We start from the raw sequence: 20,369 nt of genomic DNA, 5'->3' as shown, positions 1-20,369 counted from the left end.
AGCTGATTATGAATGCGAGAGTCGGAGACAGAGGCCCAGAGACCAGCCCAACCAGTTGCAGACAAAGATAGAGGGTTTGAAATCGAGAGGTGACGTCGCAGCCAAGCTGATAAGTGGTTGGCTGTTCGACTGGTAAGTATAACTCTCTTTTAGACTGACTTTTAGATTGGTTTAATTGGCAGCCAACCAATAAGTAGCTGTTTGGTGTTTAAGTAAATTTTAGTAAGTAAATTAATTTAAGCCTTAAGTCATGGCAGCAGAGCTCGGACATGTGTCATGCTCCTCCTGTGTTACGTGGGAAGTCAGGGACGCTTCCAGTGTCCCTGACTACTATGTGTGTGGGAAGTGTGTCCAACTGCAGCTCCTGACCGACCGCATGACGGCACTGGGAAAAAGAGTGGGAGAGCTATAGTGATAGGGGACTCTACTGTAAAGGGAATAGATAGGAGTTTCTGCGGACGCAACCGAGACTCCAGGATGGTATGTTGCCTCCCTGGTGCAAGGGTCAAGGATGTCTCGGAGCGGCTGTAGAGCATTCTGGAGAGGGAGGGTGAACAGCCAGTTGTCGTGGTACATGTAGGTACCAAGGATATAGGTAAGAAGCGGGAAGAGGTCCTACAAGCTGAATTTAGCGAGCTAGGAGTTAAATTAAAAAGTAGAACCTCAAAGGTAGTAATCTCTGGATTGCTACCAGTGCCACGTGCTAATCAGAGTAGAGGGAGCAGGGTAGTTAGAATAAATACGTGGCTTGAGCAGTGGTGCAAGAGGGAGGGATTCAAATTCCTGGCACATTGGAATCAGTTCTTGGGAAAGTGGGACCTGAGCTGCAAGGAGGATGCTATCAGGCTGCAGATTGACTTGGATAGGTTAGGTGAGTGGGCAAATGCATGGCAGATGAAAAATAATGTGGATTAATGTGAGGTTATCCACTTTGGTGGTAAAAACAGAGAGACAGACTATTATCTGAATGGTGACCGATTAGGAAACGGGGAGGTGCAACGAGACCTAGGTGTCATGGTACATCAGTCATTGACGGTTGGCATGCAGATACAGGAGGCGGTTAAGAAATCAAACGGCATGTTGGCCTTCATAGCGTGGGGATTTGAGTACAGGGGCAGGGAGGTGTTAGTACAGTTGTACAGAGCTTTGTTGAGGCCACACCTGGAGTATTGTGTACAGTTTTGGTCTCCTAACTTGAGGAACGACATTCTTGCTTTTGAGGGAGTGCAGCGAAGGTTCACCAGACTGATTCCCGGGATGGTGGGACTGACATATCAAGAAAGACAGGATCAACTGGGCTTGCATTCACTGGACTTCAGAAGAATGAGAGGGGTTCTGATGGTTTTCGACAGGTTAGATGCAGGAAGAATGTTCCCAGAACCAGGGGTCAGAGTTTAAGGATAAGGTGTAAGCCATTTAGGATCGAGATGAGGAGAAACCTCTTCACCCAGAGAGTGGTGAACCTGTGGAATTTGCTTCCACAGAAAGTTGTTGAGGTCAATTCACTAAATATATTCAAAAAGGAGTTCGATGTAGTCCTTACTACTAGGGGGATCAAGGGGTATGGCGAGAAAGCAGGAATGGGTTACTGAAGTTGCATGTTCAGCCATGAACTCATTGAATGGCGGTGCAGGCTCGAAGGACCGAATGACCTACTCCTGCCCTATTTTCTATGTTTCTATAATAACCGGAATATCGGCGGTTACAGCTTCGAGGCTTTCTCCCGGTCACAGGCCCAAGGTAACAGCGGCCATTTTGGTAAAGGAAGCATGTTCAGCGTTCCGCCATCTTGATGCAGTTAATAGCAGAGCGCATGCGCGGCCATCTTGGTGCTGGAATGTTCGTGTCTGGAACTGAACCCAGCCAGAGTCAGCACCTTCAGGGCAGGGGCACCAGTGAGTGCAGAACTGAACCCAACCAGAGTCAGGACCTTCAGGGCAGGGGCACCAGTGAGTGCAGAACTGAACCCAACCAGAGTCAGGACCTTCAGGGGAGGGGAACCAGTGAGTGTAGAACTGAACCCAGCCACAGTCAGCACATTCAGGGGAGAGGAACCAGTGAGTATAGAACTGAGCCCAGCCAGAGTCAGTGCCTTCAGGGGAGGGGAACCAGTGAGTGTAGAACTAGAGCCAGCCGCAGTTAGCACCATTATTGGAGGAGAGGGAGAGGAAACCAGTGATTGTAGAACTGGACTCAGCCAGAGTCAGCACCATCAAGGGGGGAGGGGAGCCAGTGAGTGTCGAACTGTACGCAGCTAGAATTGGTGGGGAAAATTGGGAGTGGAGGTGAAGCAGTCTATAACATAAGAATATAAGAAATAGGAGCAGGAGTAGGCCATTTGGCCCCTCGAGCCTGTTCCCCATTCAATAAGATCAAGGCTGATCTGATCATGGACTCGACTCCACATCCGTGCCCGCTCCCCATAACCCTTTACTCCCTTATCGCTGAAAATGTGTCTCTCTCCACCTTAAATATATTCAAAGACCCAGCATGCACAGCTCTTTGGTGCAGCTAATTCCATGGATTTACAACCCTCAGAGAAAAAATCTCAGTTTTAAATGGGCGGCTCTTTATTCTGAGACTATTTCCGCTAATTTTAGTTTCCCCTATGAATGGAAATATCCCCTCCGCATCCAGCTTGGCGAGCCCCCACATTATCATTAAATTTCAATAAGATCACCTCTCATTCTTCTGAACTCCAATGTGTAGAGGCTAAACCTACTCAACCTATGCTCAGAAATCAACCCCCTCATCTCTGGAATCAACCTAGTGAACTTTCTCTGAACAGCCTCCAATGTAAGTATATCCTTCCTCAAATACGGAGACCAAAACTGTACGCAGTACTCCAGGTGTGGCCTCACCATTATTCTCTACAGTTGTAGCAGGACTTCTCTGCTTTTATACTCTATCCCCTTGCAATAAAGGACAACATTCCATTTGCCTTCCTGATTACTTGCCGTACTTGCATACTAACTTTTTGTGTTTCATGCACAAGACCCCCAAGTCTCTCTGTAATGCAGCTCTTTGCAATTTTTCTCCATTTAAATTATAATTTGCGTTTCTATTATTTCTGCTAAAGTGGATAACCTCACATTTTCCCACATTATAATTCAGCTGCCAAATGTTTGCCCTCTGACGAAACCTGTCTGTATCCCTTTGCAGATTTTTTGTGTCCTCCACACAATTTTTGTAACAACTGCAAACTCGGTCCCTTCATCCAAATCATGAATATGGATTGTAAATAGTTGAGGACCCAGCGCCAATCCCTGCGGCACTCCACTAGTCATGTTTGCCAACTGGAAAATGACCCATTTATCCCAACCCCCTGTTTTCTGTTAGTTAGCCAATCCCCTATCCACGTTAATATATTACCCCCAACCCAGTGAGCTTTTATATTGTGCAGTAACCTCTTGGGTGCCACCTTATCGAATGCCTTCTGGAAATCCAAATACATCACATCCACTGCTTACCCCTTATCCACCCTGCTTGTTACATCCTCAAAGAACTACAGCGAATTTGTAAAATTGATTTTCCTTTCATAAAACCATGTTGAATCTGCTTGAATGAATGATGCTTTTCCAAATGTCCTGCTACTGCTTCCTTAATAATGGACTCTAGCATTTTCCCAACGACAGAAGTTAGGCTACCTGGTATATGGTTTCCTGCTTTTTGTCTGCCTCCTTTTTCAAATCGGCAAGTTACATTTGCGCTTTCCAATCTGTTGGGACCGCACTAGAATCCAGGGAATTTTGGTAGATTACAACCAATGCTTCCACTATCTCTGCAGCCACTTCTCTTAAGACCCTAGGATGCAAGCCATCATGTTCAGGGGACTGTTCTGCCTTTAGTCCCATTATTTTAACTAAGACTACATCATTAGTGATTGTATTACGTAACTCCCTACCTATAGCCCCTCGCTTATCCACTGCTGGGATGTTTTTAGTGTCTTCTACCATGAAGGACTCTTATTGTATTCTGTATTCTGTGCTAGCTTACTTTCATAATCTATCTTCCCTCTCAATCATTTTTTTAGTCGTTCTCTGCTGGCTTTTAAAAATGTCATGAACCTCTGGCCTCCCACGAGTCTTGGCCACACCGTATGCCTTTGTTTTCAATTTGATTCCTCCCTTATTTCCTTAGTTAGCCACGGATGGTTATCCCTTCTCTCAGTCTCTCCTTCTCATTGGGATATATTTTTGTTGCAGGTAATGAAATATCTCCTTAAATGTCTGCAACTGCTCATCAACCGTCCCATTCTTTAATCTATTTTCCCAGTCCACTTTAGCCAACTCTGCCCTCATACCTCTGCAGTCTCCTTTTATTTAAGCTTAGGACCCTAGTTTGAGAACCAACTTTCTCACCCTCCAGCTGAATTTGAAAGTCAACCATATTCTGGTCACTTATTCCAAGAGGATCTTTTAGTATGAGATCATTTATTAATCCTGCCTCATTACACAGTACTAGATCTAAGATAGCCTGCTCCCTGGTTGGTTCCACAACGTACTGTTCAAGGAAACTATTCCGGATACACTCTATGGACTCCTCCTCAAGGCTACCCTGGCCAATTTGCTTTGTCCAATCAACATGAAGTTTAAAATCACCCATAAATATTGCCGTTCCTTTATTACAAGCCTCCATTATTTCTTGATTTATACTCCGTCCAACAGTGTAGCTACTGTTCGGGGGCCTATAGACTCTGCCCACCAGTGACATTCCCTTTATTATTCCTCATCTCCACCCAAACTGATTCAATATCTTGATCCTCTGAGCAAATATCGTTTCTCACCAACGCACTGATCTCATCCTTTATTAACAGAGCAATCCCACCTCCTTTTTTTCTGTCTGTCCTTCCGAATTGTCAAATATCCTTGAATATTTAGTTCCCAGTCCTGGTCACCTTGCAACCACGTCTCTGTAATGGCTATCAGATCATACCCATTTGTATCTATTTGTGCCATCAACTCATCTATTTTGTTACGAATGTTATGTGCATTTAGACAAAGAACTTTTAAATTTGTTTTTTTACCTGTTTTTCCTGCTTTTTTCTTCTGTCCTTCAAACTCACTTTCTACATTTTTGCTTTCTAATTCCAGCTTTACTTCCCTACGGACTGAATCTATTCTCAGGTTCCCATTCCCCTGCCAAGCTAATTTAAACTCTCCCCAACAGCACTGGCAAACCCCCCCCCCCCCCCACCCCCGGCGAGGATATTGGTCCCGGCTCTGTTGAGGTGCAACCCGTCCGGCTTGTACTGGTCCCACCTCCCTCCAGAAGCGGTCCCAATGCATCAGGAATCTAAAGCCCTCCCTCCTGTACCATCTCTCCAGCCACGCATTCATCTGCTCTATCCTCCTATTTCTGTACTCACTAGCTCATGGCACCAGGAGTAATTTTAAATATTACCTTAGACCATGTCACTGTTTATAATTACACATGACCCTGTCTCGGTTTATATTACATTCGACCCTGCCTCTGTTTATATTACACTAGACCCTGTCCCTGTTTATATTACACTAGACAGTATCACTGCTTATAAATAGAAGTATAGAGTACAAACGCGTGGATATTATGATGAACCTGTACAAAACACTGGTTCGGCCTCAACTGGAGTATTGTGCCCAATTGTGTGCAAAACACTTTGGGAATAATGTGAAGGCCTTGGAGAGGGTGCAGAAAAGATTTACGAGAATGATTCCAGGGATGAGGGACTTCAGTTACCTGGACAACTGGAGCAGCTGAGGTTGCAAGGGGGATAGAGTATAAACGCAGAGAAGTCCTGCTACAACGGTACAGGGTTTTGATGAGGCCACACCTGGAGTACTGCGTACAGTTTTGATCTCTGTGTATTTAAAGAAGGATATACTTTCATTGGCGGCAGCTCAGAGAAGGTTCACTAGGTTGATTCCTGACATGAGGGGGTTGACTTATGAAGAAAGATTGAGTAGCTTGCGCCTATACTCATTCGAGTTCAGAAGACTGAGAGGTGATATAATTGAAACATATAAGATATTGAGGGGGCTTGACAAGGTGCATTCAGAGAGGATATTTCCACTCATAGGGGAATCTAGAGCTTAGGGGGCATAGTTTCAGAATAAGGGATTGCCCATTTAAAACTGAGATGAGGGGGAATTTCTTCTCTCAGTGTTCTAATTCTGTGGCATTCTTTGCCCCAGAGAGCTGTGGAAACCGGATCATTGAATATATTTAAGGCGAAGATAGATAGATTTTTTAGCGATTATGGGAGTAAAGGTTTATGGGGAGCGGGCGGGGAAGTGGAGCTGAATCCATGATTAGATCAGCCATGATTTTATTGAATGACGGAGCAGGCTTGAGGGGCAAATGCCGACTCCCATTCTTATTTCTTATGTTCCCCTTAGAGCAGGGAAGATTGAGCGGAGATTTGATAGAGGTGTTCAGAATCATGAGTGGTCTTGCCAGAGTAGATCGTGAGATACTTTTCCCATTGGCAGAAGGGTCGAGAACCAGAGGACACAAATTTGAGGTGATTGGCAAAAGAACCAAAGGCGACACAAGAAAAATACCTTTTTGCGTAGCGAGTGTTTAATATCTGGATTGCACAGCCTGAAAGGGTGGTGGAGGCAGACTCAATCACGGCTTTCAAAAGGGAGTTGGATAAGTACCTGAAAGAAAAACATTTGCAGGGCTGTGGGGTAAGGGTGGGGGAGTGGGACTAGCTGAGGTGCTCTTACAGAGAGCTGGCACGGGCTCGACGGGCCGAATGATCTTGTTTCGTGGTGTAACCATTCTCTGATTCTATGGTTCTAACTCTCTCAGCATAAGCCTCCATTCCCTTCTCCCTCATATGCTGATCTTCAGTGCATCGATACTGGAAACACAGAGCGACCAATCCAGAGCCGCTCTGTATCAGGGTGGGTGCTGGATACGGAAGTCGCTCCCTGGCCTCCTGTGTGGGTCGGTTTGATGCATCAGTTTGAGCTGGATTGGAGAGGGGGGAGAAGCTGCTGGGTTTAACCCCCAGTCCCTCTGGGCCCAGTCGGGACCAACAATTTCCGATGAGAGACTATCAACGGCGGTGGATTCTAGGGGAGATTAGGTTGTGAAACAGACACTGCCCGCACAAGGTAGAAGCGTATTGTTTTAGGAACAAGTATTTCTATAGAGGCTTTCAATATACAGATTTGTTTGAATCCATTCTTAGGATGTGGGTGTCGCTCGTAGGGCCAGAATATATTTCCAATTTCCATTTGCCCCTTCACAAGGTGATGGTGGGCCTTCTCGAACCGCTGCAGTCCGTGTGGTGAAGGCCCTCTCACAATGCTGTTAGGTGAGGAGTTCCAGGATTTTCACCCAGTGATGATGTAGTAACCGCGATATATGCCCAAGTCAGGATGGTGTGAGACTTGGAGGGGAACTTGGAGGTGATGGATTTCCCATGCACCTGCTGCCCTGGTCCATCTAGGTGGGAGAGGTTGTGGGTTTGGGAGGTTCTATCAAAGTTCTGGTCGAGTTACAGATGTTTAAATTCCCTCCCCTTCGCCCTGCCCACCTCTCCATCCTCCCATAGAGGCCAGAGTCTTGTGTAGGCCCAGACCGGGTGGTGGGTTCCCTTCCCTGAAGGACATTGGTGATCAGTTGGGTTATTATGACAATCCGGCAGCTTTCGTGGTCACTTTTTTTCTGTTGGCGGCCGCACAAATAGCAAGGTTCATTCAGCTCAATTTCAGAACCTGCCTTTGTGTTTTTATGGGTTCTCTCTCACCCACCCTTTTTTCTGTTTGAAACTCACTTTACAGGTTATTAAAAGGAGAAGATTTGACGACCAGAGTCTCAAACCAAACATCACATTAAGATATGACGGAGTCACTCGATTCATCGGGAATGGAATATCATCGGCCTTTGACCATGGTAGCAAAAAGCACTGTTCACAGCAGGGAGAAATGGTACACGTGCTCTGCATGTGGACAAGGCTTCAGCCGATCAGCCAACCTGTAGAGACACAAGTGCAGTCATACTGGGGAGAAACTGTGTAAATATGGGGACTGTGGGAAATGTTTCAAGCTGGAAACACATTGGCGAGTTCACACTGGGGAGAGACCATTCAGCTGGTCCGATTGTGGGAAGGGATTCACTTGGTCAGCCGACCTGCTGAGGCACCAGCGAGTTCACACTGGAGAGAGGCCGTTTACCAGCTCCGAGTGTGGGGAGGGATTCACTCAGCCATCCAACCTGCTGATACACCAGAGAGTTCACAAGTGACTGCAGGGGTGGGATTCTGCTATTATTGCTGCTGTTAATCACATCCCGACTGAACCATGTTAATTCTGACAGTTGAGGTTTGTTTCTGCTGATGCTAATAACTCCTGTAACTTGACTGGAGTTTAATATTTGCGATATAGACAAATAAATTAGAAACATAGAAACATAGAAAATAGGTGCAGGAGTAGGCCATTCAGCCTTTCTAGCCTGCACCGCCATTCAATGAGTTCATGGCTGAACATGAAACTTCAGTACCCCCTTCCTGCTTTCTCGCCATAACCCTTGATCCCCCGAGTAGTAAGGACTTCATCTAACTCCCTTTTGAATATATTTAGTGAATTGGCCTCAACTACTTTCTGTGGTAGAGAATTCCACAGGTTCACCACTCTCTGGGTGAAGAAGTTTCTCCTCATCTCGGTCCTAAATGGCTTACCCCTTATCCTCAGACTGTGACCCCTGGTTCTGGACTTCCCCAACATTGGGAACATTCTTTCTGCATCTAACCTGTCTAAACCCGTCAGAATTTTAAACGTTTCTATGAGATCCCCTCTCATTCTTCTGAACTCCAGTGAATACAAGCCCAGTTGATCCAATCTTTCTTGATAGGTCAGTCCCGCCATCCCGGGAATCAGTCTGGTGAACCTTCGCTGCACTCCCTCAATAGCAAGAATGTCCTTCCTCAAGTTAGGAGACCAAAACTGTACACAATACTCCAGGTGTGGCCTCACCAAGGCCCTGTACAACTGTAGCAACACCTCCCTGCCCCTGTATTCAAATCCCCTCGCTATGAAGGCCAACATGCCATTTGCTTTCTTAACCGCCTGCTGTACCTGCATGCCAACCTTCAATGACTGATGTACCATGACACCCAGGTCTCGTTGCACCTTCCCTTTTCCTAATCTGTCACCATTCAGATAATAGTCTGTCTCTCTGTTTTTACCACCAAAGTGGATAACCTCACATTTATCCACATTATACTTCATCTGCCATGCATTTGCCCACTCACCTAACCTATCCAAGTCACTCTGCAGCCTAATAGCATCCTCCTCGCAGCTCACACTGCCACCCAACTTAGTATCATCTGCAAATTTGGAGATACTGCATTTAATCCCCTCGTCTAAATCATTAATGTACAATGTAAACAGCTGGGGCCCCAGCACAGAACCTTGCGGCACTCCACTAGTCACTGCCTGCCATTCTGAAAAGTACCCGTTTACTCCTACTCTTTGCTTCCTGTCTGACAACCAGTTCTCAATCCACATCAGCACACTACCCCCAATCCCATGTGCTTTAACTTTGCACATTAATCTCTTGTGTGGGACCTTGTCGAAAGCCTTCTGAAAGTCCAAATATACCACATCAACTGGTTCTCCTTTGTCCACTTTACTGGAAACATCCTCAAACAATTCCAGAAGATTTGTCAAGCATGATTTCCCTTTCACAAATCCATGCTGACTTGGACCTATCATGTCACCATTTTCCAGATGCACTGCTATGACATCCTTAATAATTGATTCCATCATTTTACCCACTACTGAGGTCAGGCTGACCGGTCTATAATTCCCTGTTTTCTCTCTCCCTCCTTTTTTAAAAAGTGGGGTTACATTGGCTACCCTCCACTCCATAGGAACTGATCCAGAGTCAATGGAATGTTGGAAAATGACTGTCAATGCATCCGCTATTTCCAAGGCCACCTCCTTAAGTACTCTAGGATGCAATCCATCAGGCCCTGGGGATTTATCGGCCTTCAATCCCATCAATTTCCCCAACACAATTTCCCGACTAATAAAGATTTCCCTCAGTTCCCCCTCCTTACTAGACCCTCTGACCCCTTTTATATCCGGAAGGTTGTTTGTATCCTCCTTAGTGAATACCGAACCAAAGTACTTGTTCAATTGGTCCGCCATTTCTTTGTTCCCCGTTAAGACTTCCCCTGATTCTGACTGCAGTGGACCTACGTTTGTCTTCACCAACCTTTTTCTCTTTACATACCTATAGAAACTTTTGCAATCCGCCTTAATGTTCCCTGCAAGCTTCTTCTCGTACTCCATTTTCCCTGTCCTAATCAAACCCTTTGTCCTCCTCTGCTGAGTTCTAAATTTCTCCCAGTCCCCAGGTTCGCTGCTATTTCTGGCCAATTTGTATGCCACTTCCTTGGCTTTAATACTATCCCTGATTTCCCTAGATAGCCACGGTTGAGCCACCTTCCCCTTTTTATTTTTACGCCAGACAGGAATGTACAATTGTTGTACTTCATCCATGCGGTCTCTAAATGTCTGCCATTGCCCATCCACAGTCAACCCCCTAAGTATCATTCGCCAATCTATCCTAGCCAATTCACGCCTCATACCTTCAAAGTTACCCTTCTTTAAGTTCTGGACCATGGTCTCTGAAATTACTGTTTCATTCTCCATCCTAATGCAGAATTCCACCATATTATGGTCACTCTTCCCCAAGGGGCCTCGCACAATGAGATTGCTAATTAATCCTCTCTCATTACACAACACCCCGTCTAAGATGGCCTCCCCCCTAGTTGGTTCCTCAACATATTGGTCTAGAAAACCATCCCTTATGCACTCCAGGAAATCCTCCTCCACCGTATTGCTTCCAGTTTGGCTAGCCCAATCTATGTGCATATTAAAGTCACCCATTATAACTGCTACACCTTTATTGCATGCACCCCTAATTTCCTGTTTGATGCCCTCCCCAACATCCCTATTACTGTTTGGAGGTCTGTACACAACTCCCACTAACGTTTTTTGCCCTTTGGTGTTCTGCAGCTCTACCCATATAGATTCCACATCATCCAAGCTAATGTCTTTCCTAACTATTGCATTAATCTCCTCTTTAACCAGCAATGCTACCCCACCTCCTTTTCCTTTTATTCTATCCTTCCTGAATGTTGAATACCCCTGAATGTTGAGTTCCCAGCCCTGATCATCCTGGAGCCACGTCTCCGTAATCCCAATCACATCATATTTGTTAACATCTATTTGCACAATTAATTCATCCACCTTATTGCGGATACTCCTTGCATTAAGACACAAAGCCTTCAGGCTTGTTTTATTAACACCCTTTGTCCTTTTAGAATTTTGCTGTACAGTGGCCCTTTTTGTTTTTTGCCTTGGGTTTCTCTGCCCTCCACTTTTCCTCATCTCCTTTCTGTCTTTTGCTTTTGTCTCCTTTTGTTTCCCTCTGTCTCCCTGCATTGGTTCCCATCCCCCTGCCATATTAGTTTAAATCCTCCCCAACAACACTAGCAAACACTCCCCCTAGGACATTGGTTCCAGTCCTGCCCAGGTGCAGACCGTCCGGTTTGTACTGGTCCCACCTCCCCCAGAACCGGTCCCAATGCCCCAGGAATTTGAATCCCTCCCTGCTGCACCACTGCTCAAGCCACGTATTCATCTGTGCTATCCTGCGATTCCTACTCTGACTATCACGTGGCACTGGTAGCAATCCCGAGATTACTATTTTTGAGGTCCTACTTTTTAATTTAGCTCCTAGCTCCTTAAATTCGTTTCGTAGGACCTCATCCCTTTTTTTGCCTATGTCGTTGGTACCAATGTGCACCACGACAACTGGCTGTTCTCCCTCCCATTTCAGAATGTCCTGCACCCGCTCCGAGACATCCTTGACCCTTGCACCAGGGAGGCAACATACCATCCTGGAGTCTCGGTTGCGGCCGCAGAAACGCCTATCTATTCCCCTCACAATTGAATCCCCTATCACTATTGCTCTCCCACTCTTTTTCTTGCCCTCCTGTGCAGCAGAGCCAGCCACGGTGCCATGAACTTGGCTGCTGCTGCCCTCCCCTGATGAGTCATTCCCCTCAACAGTACCCAAAGCGGTGTATCTGTTTTGCAGGGGGATGACCACAGGGGACCCCTGCACTACCTTCCTTGCTCTACTCTTCCTGCTGGTCTTCCATTCCCTATCTGGCTGTGGACCCTTTCCCTGCGGTAAGACCAACTCACTACACGTGATACTCACGTCATTCTCAGCATCGTGGATGCTCCAGAGTGAATCCACCCTCAGCTCCAACTCCGCAACGCGGGCCGTCAGGAGCTGGAGGTGGACACACTTCCCGCACACCTAGTCGTCAGGGACACCGGAAGCGTCCCTGAGTTCCCACATGGTACAGGAGGAGCATAACACCCGACCGAGCTCTCCTGCCATGTCTTAACCCCTAGATACACTTAAACTTGTAATAACAATGTTAAAAGTTACTGACCAATATAAGAAGAAAAAGAAAAACTACTCACCAATCACCAGCCAATCACTTACCCCCTAGGCTGTGACGTCACCTTTGTTTTTTTGCCTTCTCCCTGTAGCTGCACCGGTACGCCTGTCGCCGACCCCGGACTCGCTCTGCTCCGAGCTCCCGCCTCCTCGACTGACTGCTCGAACTGCCCGACTCCCGCTGGCCTTTATAGGCCTCTCTCCGACCCCGGACTCGCGCTGCTCCGAGCTCCCGCCTCCTCGACTGACTGCTCGAACTGCTCGACTCCCGCTGGCCTTTATAGGCCTCTCGCCAACCCCGGACTCGCGCTGCTCCGAGCTCCCGCCTCCTCGACTGTTGCTTTCAACATATTGCTGTGGATTTTTGTCTTTACCATGCGGGAGTGTTTAGCATCACCTGGCTGGAGCTCAGTGAGGACAATCTGTGGGGAGGATTGAATGGGGGGAGAACTTCAACATGGGCACAGTCCTTCAGGGTCACACTGAGAGGGGCAAACGGCACTTTGGTCTTTCTCATCACACTTCACTGTCAGCAAAGTCACCGCGTGGGGTAATCTTGATGGTGTAAGGTGCGGATGGTATCCACCCAAGTATGTTTAAAGAGATGGGATGGGTGCTCTGTTAGCCCCTTGCCCATATCTCCAACAGCTCAGTAGAATCATGGGTTGTTCCCTGAGATTGGAAGGTAGCACACGTAGTTCCCATTTTTCAAATTGGTCACAAGTCAGAGCTTTGGAATTGAAGGCCCATCAACGTGACCTCAATCACTGGGAAGGTGCTTGAAGGGATCCTGAGAGATGCTGTTTTCCATCATGGGGAAAGGGAAGGGGCCATTAGAGATACTGAACATGGATTCCGGTAAACATGGTCACGTCTTACAAGCTTGCTTGAGTTTGTAAAGAAGTTGTTAGGTTGGTGGATGGGGGAATCTGGTTGACATTGTCTACCTCAAGGTGTCAAACTCATTTTCTATGGTGGGCCTGATCCAATATTCTGGCACTTGGCATAGGCCACATTCAGAAAAAGCTATTAAAATAGGAATACATGAAATAAACTACATCGGAATTTACATGTAGATTTGATTTACTGCCTCTGCTCCCGATCTCTGGCACCTCTTAGCTTGAGCATTCATAAACTGACCCTGCTCAAACCATAACCACAAGGATATCGGTGCATGGTTCTGCCTGTAACCACAAGGCTGTGTCACTGCCACACACACATACCGTTTCCTTGTTTCACATCTCCATACAAACACCATCATCCACACATCCCCTTTCTACACAATTGCAGCAGACATGAGCAAGGACATGAGGCTTATTAAAAGACACATTTAATTACAGCAAAGGTTACACTGGGAGACATGTTCAGTTATCTTCCATTACAGGCAAAATGCCGGGCAAACCAGCAGCACACTGGCACCTGAGCACTGTCTCATCGGCCTACAGGCTTTTCTTAAATATATTTTCTGCCTGGATATAAACTTAAACCAGCTTTGCAGACGTGATGCTCTATTCACACATAGAAGGTGAGAGTGGTGCAGTGGGGAACATACTAAGTCCAGTAGCTGAAAGTGATTCACAGACTGGGTTTTGTGTTTAGTGATCCCGGGCGTGTTACCAATAGCAGCAAAGATGAAGCCCATGGAATAAAACGGACAGTGGATACTGTCTCACTGTAAGCGATTCAGAATGAGAAGCTTTAACAACAGCTGATGTTTCACAAAGGGAGACCTCACCAGACAAAAGGACATTGGAGGCGTTTAATGGGCTGTTTGTGTCACTGGGCTACAGGAGGCTATTTGTGACAGAAGGAAAGCTGCTCACAGCAAACAAACAGTTTACCTGCCAGTCCAGGCACACTCTGACCCCCACCTTCTCCCTATCACTATTGATGGACACTGCTGCAGTAATTGCTCCTTTGACTTTTCCTCTCTTCTCCTTCCTAGTCGAGTGGACAAGGGTGAACCAGTGGATGTGGTGTATTTGGACTTTCAAAAGTTTTTTGACAAGGTCCCACACAAGAGATTGGTGTGCAAAATTAAAGCACATGGTATTAGGATTAAAGTATGGATGTGGATAGAGAACTGGTTGGCAGACAGGAAGCATAATGTCTGGATAAACGGGTACTTTTCAGAATGGCAGGCAGTTACTCGTGAGGTGCCGCATGGCTCAGTGCTGGGAACCCAGCTATTTACAATATACATCAATGATTTAGATGAAGGAATGGAGTGCAATATCTCCACGTTTGCAGATGATACTAAGCTGGATCGCGGTGTGAGTTGTGAGAAGGATGCTAAGAGGCTGCAGGGTGACTTGGACAGGCAAATGCATGGCAGATGAAGTATAATGTGGATAAATGTGAGGTTATCCACTTGATGGCTAAAACATGAAGACAGAATATTATCTGAATGGCGACAGATTAAGAAAAGGGGAGTTGCAATGGGACAAGGGTGTCATGGTACATCAGTCATTGCAAGTTGGCTTGCAGGTACAGCAGGTGGTGAAAAAGGCAAATGGTATGTTGGCCTTCATTGCAAGCGGATTTGAGTATAGAAGCAGGGAGGTCTTACTGCAGTTGTGCAGGACCTTCGTGAGGCCTCACCTGGAATATTGTGCTCAGTTTTGGTCTCTTAATCTGAAGAAGGACATTCTTGCCATTGAGGGAGTGCAGCAAAGGTTCACGTGACTGATTCCCGGGACGGCAGGACTGACCTATGATGAGAGACTCGATCGACTGGGCCTGTATTCACTGGAGTTTAGAAGAATGAGAGGGGATCTCATAGAAACATATAAGATTCTGACGGCACTGGACAGGTTCGATGCAGGAAGAATGTTCCCGATGTTGAGAAAGTCCAGAACCAGGGGACATAGTCTAAGGATAAGAGGTAAGCCATTTAGGACCGAGATGAGGAGAAACTTCTTCACTCAAAGTTGTTAACCTGTGGAATTCTGTGCCGCAGAGAGTTGATGCCAGTTCGTTACATATATTCAAGAGTGGGTTAGATATGGCCCTTACCTCTAAAGGGATCAAGTGGTATGGAGAGAAAGCAGGAAAGAGGTACTGAGGTGAATGATCAGCCATGATCTTATTGAATGGTGGTGCAGGCTCGAAGGTCGGAATGGCCTATTCCTGCACCTATTTTCTATGTTTCTATATTTCTAACTAACTCTTCCCCCTCCTGAAGTCTACAGGCTCTAAAACTGAAGCTTGGTGGCCCTCAGTCCCTACTCCTTGATTTACATCCCCTTCTCTCCTCCTCTTTCCCCCTTGGTTGTGTTCCACACTCTGGGCCTTTGGCCTTCCCTGGGGATTCTCAGTATGAATAGGGTGTGTGTGTTGAGACAGGATGTCCCAGCTCTCCACCTTTAAAGGGACAAGGAGAGGACCCGCTTGGCTGAATGGCCCTGCTTAGTGACATCACTGCAGCGCCTAGCAACCACCCTCCCTGAGCCCTGCTCATTATGGGCTGGGTTGAGCTCAGTGCTGTCACAGGAAGGGCAACAGGAGCAGGATTCGAGCCGTGTGGAGTCCAGGATTAATGGGGAGAGGTACAGGATCAATTTATACCTTATTGAGTGAGAAATGTCAGTGTCCCAGACACCCCCTGTCCCTCAGTATCTGTGTCGAGGAGCGACCGATGGGTTCAATCTGTATCTAACCCATGCTGTGCCCGACTGGAGAGTGTTTGATGCCGGCACGAGGTGCTCAGCTCAATGAACACAACATTTTACCCAAAGATGATCAGATAAACCCATCAGCTTCTCCCCTGGACACAGGCCCTGAAGGACCGGGAGTGTCTCTAATAATTTAGCTCGTGCCCTTGATTAAATTTAAACACCTCACATCTCTTTTTAAAAATTTGTTCAGGGGATGTGTGTCTCGTCTCTCACCTCTCATTCTTCTAAACGCTGGAGAATATAGGCCTAGTCTATTCAATCTCTCATAGGACGATCCCCCCATCCCAGCAGTCAGTCTGGTGAATCTTCATTGCACTCCCTCGATAGCAATTTTATCTTTCCTTCGGTAAGGAGACCAAAACTGCACACAATACTCCAGGTGTGGTCTCACCAGGGCCCTGTATAATTGCAGTAAGACGTAAATACTCAAATCCTCTTTTAATAAAGGCCAATAAACCTATTGATTTTTTAATTGCTTGCTGCACCTGCATATTAATTTTTAGCGATTTGTGTACAAGAACACCCACGTCCCTCTGAACAGAATGTTTCCCAAACTCTCACCATTTAAAAAAAATACTCTGCCTTTCTATTTTTACTATAAGTGTCTAACTTAACATTTCTTCACATTATATTTTATTTGCCTTGTTCTTGCCCACTCACTGAGCCTGTACATATCCGTTTGAAACCTCTTTTCATCCGCCTTACACTTACATCCCCAACTAGCTTTGTAGCCTCAGCAGACTTCGATATATGACATTTGGTCCCCTCATCCAAATTATTGATATAGATTGTGAATAGCTGGAGCCCAAGCACCGATCCTTGCAGCACCCCACCAGTTGCAGCCTGCCAACCCGAAAATCACCCGTTTATTCCTACTCTCTGTTTTCTGTCAATTAAACAAAGCTTAATCCTTTCTCGTATAATAATCTCTTGTGAGGCACCTCATCGAATGACTTCTGTAAATCTAAATACACGTCTGTTCCAATGGGATTCTCTCAGACTCTTTGTCTGACTGGCTCTCTCTTTCCCATCATTTCGGTCTGTCCATGTCTTTGCCTGTCTCTGTTAGTCCCTGACTGTAAGCTGAGAAGTATTTACATCATTTTCTGTTTTAGTCTCTATCGCTCTCTCTCTATCTGTCTCTCTCCTTCTCACTGTCTTTATCATTGTCTTTCTCTCACTCTTTCCCTCTCTCTCTTAATAGATCACACACACACATCTCTGTATATGTATATATTTGAGTCTTTTTCTCACTCAGTCTGCCTCTCCTTCTCAGTCTCACACTTTCTGTCTCTCTTCTCTCTATCTCGCTGTCTGTCTCTCCCTGTTTGTCGATTTGTCTCTGTCTCTCAATGTGTCTGTCGACTTCTCCTGGTGTCCAGTTCTGTTCACAGTGACTCGATTCCTGCTCTGACAGAACTGGTACCTGTCAGTTCCTCGTTAGTACAGTAGTGAGTATTCCCGCCTGTCACGCGGGAGACCGGGGTTCAATTCCCCGACGGGGAGGCAGTTGTTTCAAAATGTCGAATTTTACTTCTGTTTCTTGGAAAAGATGCATATTAAAAAGTTCCAGAGCAATATGGAACTGTAAAAATACAGGTGGATGAGATTGCCTCGTCCAGATTTTTAGCAAACGGAGAATTTTTCAGGAGTCTTTGGACGTCTGCTGCACAGAGATGGATGACTGAGTTTTTTATGAGTAAAGTTTAAAAAGGCAGCGACACAGTAGCCGTGGCCGAGTGGTTAAGGCGATGGACTAGAAATCTATTGGGTTATCCTGCGCAGGTTCGAATCCGGCCGACTACGATTCTAAGCATTTTTCATTCCATTTCACAATTTAACGGGTTTTCTGCCAAACTGATCCTGAGAATGATGGAATAACGTCCCACACCTTTCAACTTTGACATTTTTTTCTCATTTTTATTAATCTGCAATATTCACGATACATCCGTTTCAAAAATCGCAAACATCAGTCAAAGTTGCGACAGTGATTCAGCCTGTCTATCCCTCGAGATGTCTGTTGGTGCGTGCAAATTTTTGGTTATGTGTGTATGGGCATCTGTGTCTGTCTATCTATTTATATGTCTCTGTGAATGTGCAACTGTCACTGGAAATCATATTCATGAATTTGGTATGTCCAGGAACTTATAAAAACGACTTGGGGATAATAATACGGTTGTGAACTTTTGTATTGGCTTTGGTTCAGTGGCCGCATTCTCGACTGAATCGGGTGTTTGTCTGTTCAAGTCGCACTCCTGAGACTTGAGCATATCATCTTGGCTAACACTCAAGTGCAGCACTTGGGGAATTTTGCAATGTTGAATCTGTTGACTTTCGGATGAAATGTTAAATTGAAGCTCCGTCTGCACCCTCGGGTGGATATGAAAGTTCCCAGTGCATTATTCGAAAAAGAATAGGAGAGTTGCCCCCGTGTCAATATTACTAAAAATGTTCGTAAATGCTCATTGAAAGCCGATGTGCATGTGTTTGTATGTGGGGTTGCGGTTGAAGCCCAGATTCTCACAGAGACAGAATCCAGGTTCTCACAGGACCAGAATAGCCGAGTGGTTGAGGCGTTGGCCTTAAAACTCAATGGGTTTGTCCCGCGTGGGTTTGTCCCCCACTCCTGGTATCTCTTTAATTATACACGGATTTCCTCCCATTCTGATCAGTGAGACCGGATTTTCATCGGTTGAATCAGCAATTTTCTGTAACAATGTGACACTCTGAACCGATAATGAAATGAAATTGTGAAATGTATCTGTGTCGCTCGGTTTCTGCCTCTCTCTCTCTCTTCAGAGAGTTTTGTATGTTTGAGTCTGTGTCTCTCTCAGTCTGACTCACTCTGTCTGTCCCTGTTTCTCTGTTTGTCTCTGTCTCTCAATCTGTCTCTTTCTCACGGTGCCACGTATGTTCCAATGGGATTCTCTCAGACTCTTTTTCTGACTGGTTCTCTCTTTCCCATCATTTCGGTCTGTCCATGTCTTTGCCTGTCTCTGTTAGTCCCTGCCTGTAAGCTGAGAAGTATTTCCATCATTTTCTGTTTTAGTCTCGATCGCTCTCTCTCTATCTGTCTCTCTCCTTGTCACTGTCTTTATCAATGTCTTTCTCTCACTCTTTCCCTCTCTCTCTTAATAGATCACACACCCACATCTCTGTAAATGTATATATTTGAGTATTTTTCTCACTCAGTCTGCCTCTCCTTCTCAGTCTCACACTTTCTGTCTCTCATTCTCTCTATCTCGCTGTCTGTCTCTCCCTGTTTGTCGATTTGTCTCTGTCTCTCAATGTGTCTGTCGACTTCTCCTGGTGTCCAGTTCTGTTCACAGTGACTCGATTCCTGCTCTGACAGAACTGGTACCCGTCAGTTCCTCGTTAGTATAGTGGTGAGTATCCCCGCCTGTCACGCGGGAGACTGGGGTTCAATTCCCCGACGGGGAGGCAGTTGTTTCAAAATGTCGAATTTTACTTCTGTTTCTTGGAAGAGATGCATATTAAAAAGAACCAGAGTAATATGGAACTGTAAAAATACAGGTGGATGATATTGCCTCGTCCAGATTTTTAGCAAACGGAGAATTTTTCAGGAGTCTTTGGCCGTCTGCAACACAGAGATGGATGACTGAGTTTTTTCTGAGTAAAGTTTAAAAATGCAGCGACGCAGTAGTCGTGGCCGAGTGGTTAAGGCGATGGACTAGAAATCCATTGGGTTATCCCGCACAGGTTCGAATCCTGACGACTACGATTCTCAGCATTTTTCATTCCATTTCACAATTTAACCAGTTCTCTGCCAAACTGACGCTGAGATAGATGGAATAACGTCCCACACCTTTCAACTTTGACATTTTCTTCTCATTTTTATTAATCTGCAATATTCACGATACATCCGTTTCAAAAATCGCAAACATCAGTCAAAGTTGCGACAGTGATTCAGCCTGTCTATTCCTCGAGATGTCTGAGGCATCTGTGCATTGTCGTTGGTGCGTGAAAATTTTTGGATATGTGTGTGTGGGTCTCTGTGTCTGTCTATCTATTTATATGTCTCTGTGTATGTGCAACTGTCACTGGAAATCATCACCATGAATTTGATATGTCCTGGAACGTATAAAAACGACTTGGGGAAAATAATACGGTTGTGAACTTTTGTATCGGCTTTGGTTCAGTGGCAGCATTCTCGACTGAATCGGGAGTTTGTCTGTTCAAGTCGCACTTCTG

General features: G+C 45.8%; 3 non-coding genes across 3 annotated transcripts; all 3 read left to right on the top strand.

The window, feature by feature from the left end:
* The first annotated feature begins 17,591 nt into the window (after positions 1–17,591).
* trnad-guc (transfer RNA aspartic acid (anticodon GUC)) lies at positions 17,592–17,663 on the top strand. The gene has a single exon. It is a non-coding gene; the product is annotated as a tRNA-Asp (tRNA).
* A 1,863-nt stretch (positions 17,664–19,526) lies between these two features.
* Positions 19,527–19,598, top strand: trnad-guc (transfer RNA aspartic acid (anticodon GUC)). Its single transcript has one exon. It is a non-coding gene; the product is annotated as a tRNA-Asp (tRNA).
* Positions 19,599–19,817: 219 nt separating this feature from the next.
* Positions 19,818–19,898, top strand: trnas-aga (transfer RNA serine (anticodon AGA)). The gene has a single exon. It is a non-coding gene; the product is annotated as a tRNA-Ser (tRNA).
* The last annotated feature ends 471 nt before the right edge of the window (positions 19,899–20,369 follow it).

The sequence above is a fragment of the Pristiophorus japonicus genome, chromosome 23, assembly GCF_044704955.1.
Source record: "Pristiophorus japonicus isolate sPriJap1 chromosome 23, sPriJap1.hap1, whole genome shotgun sequence".
Taxonomy (NCBI): domain Eukaryota; kingdom Metazoa; phylum Chordata; class Chondrichthyes; family Pristiophoridae; genus Pristiophorus; species Pristiophorus japonicus.
Note: the sequence above shows the minus strand (reverse complement) of the source record. Positions and strands in the feature narration are given on the sequence as shown.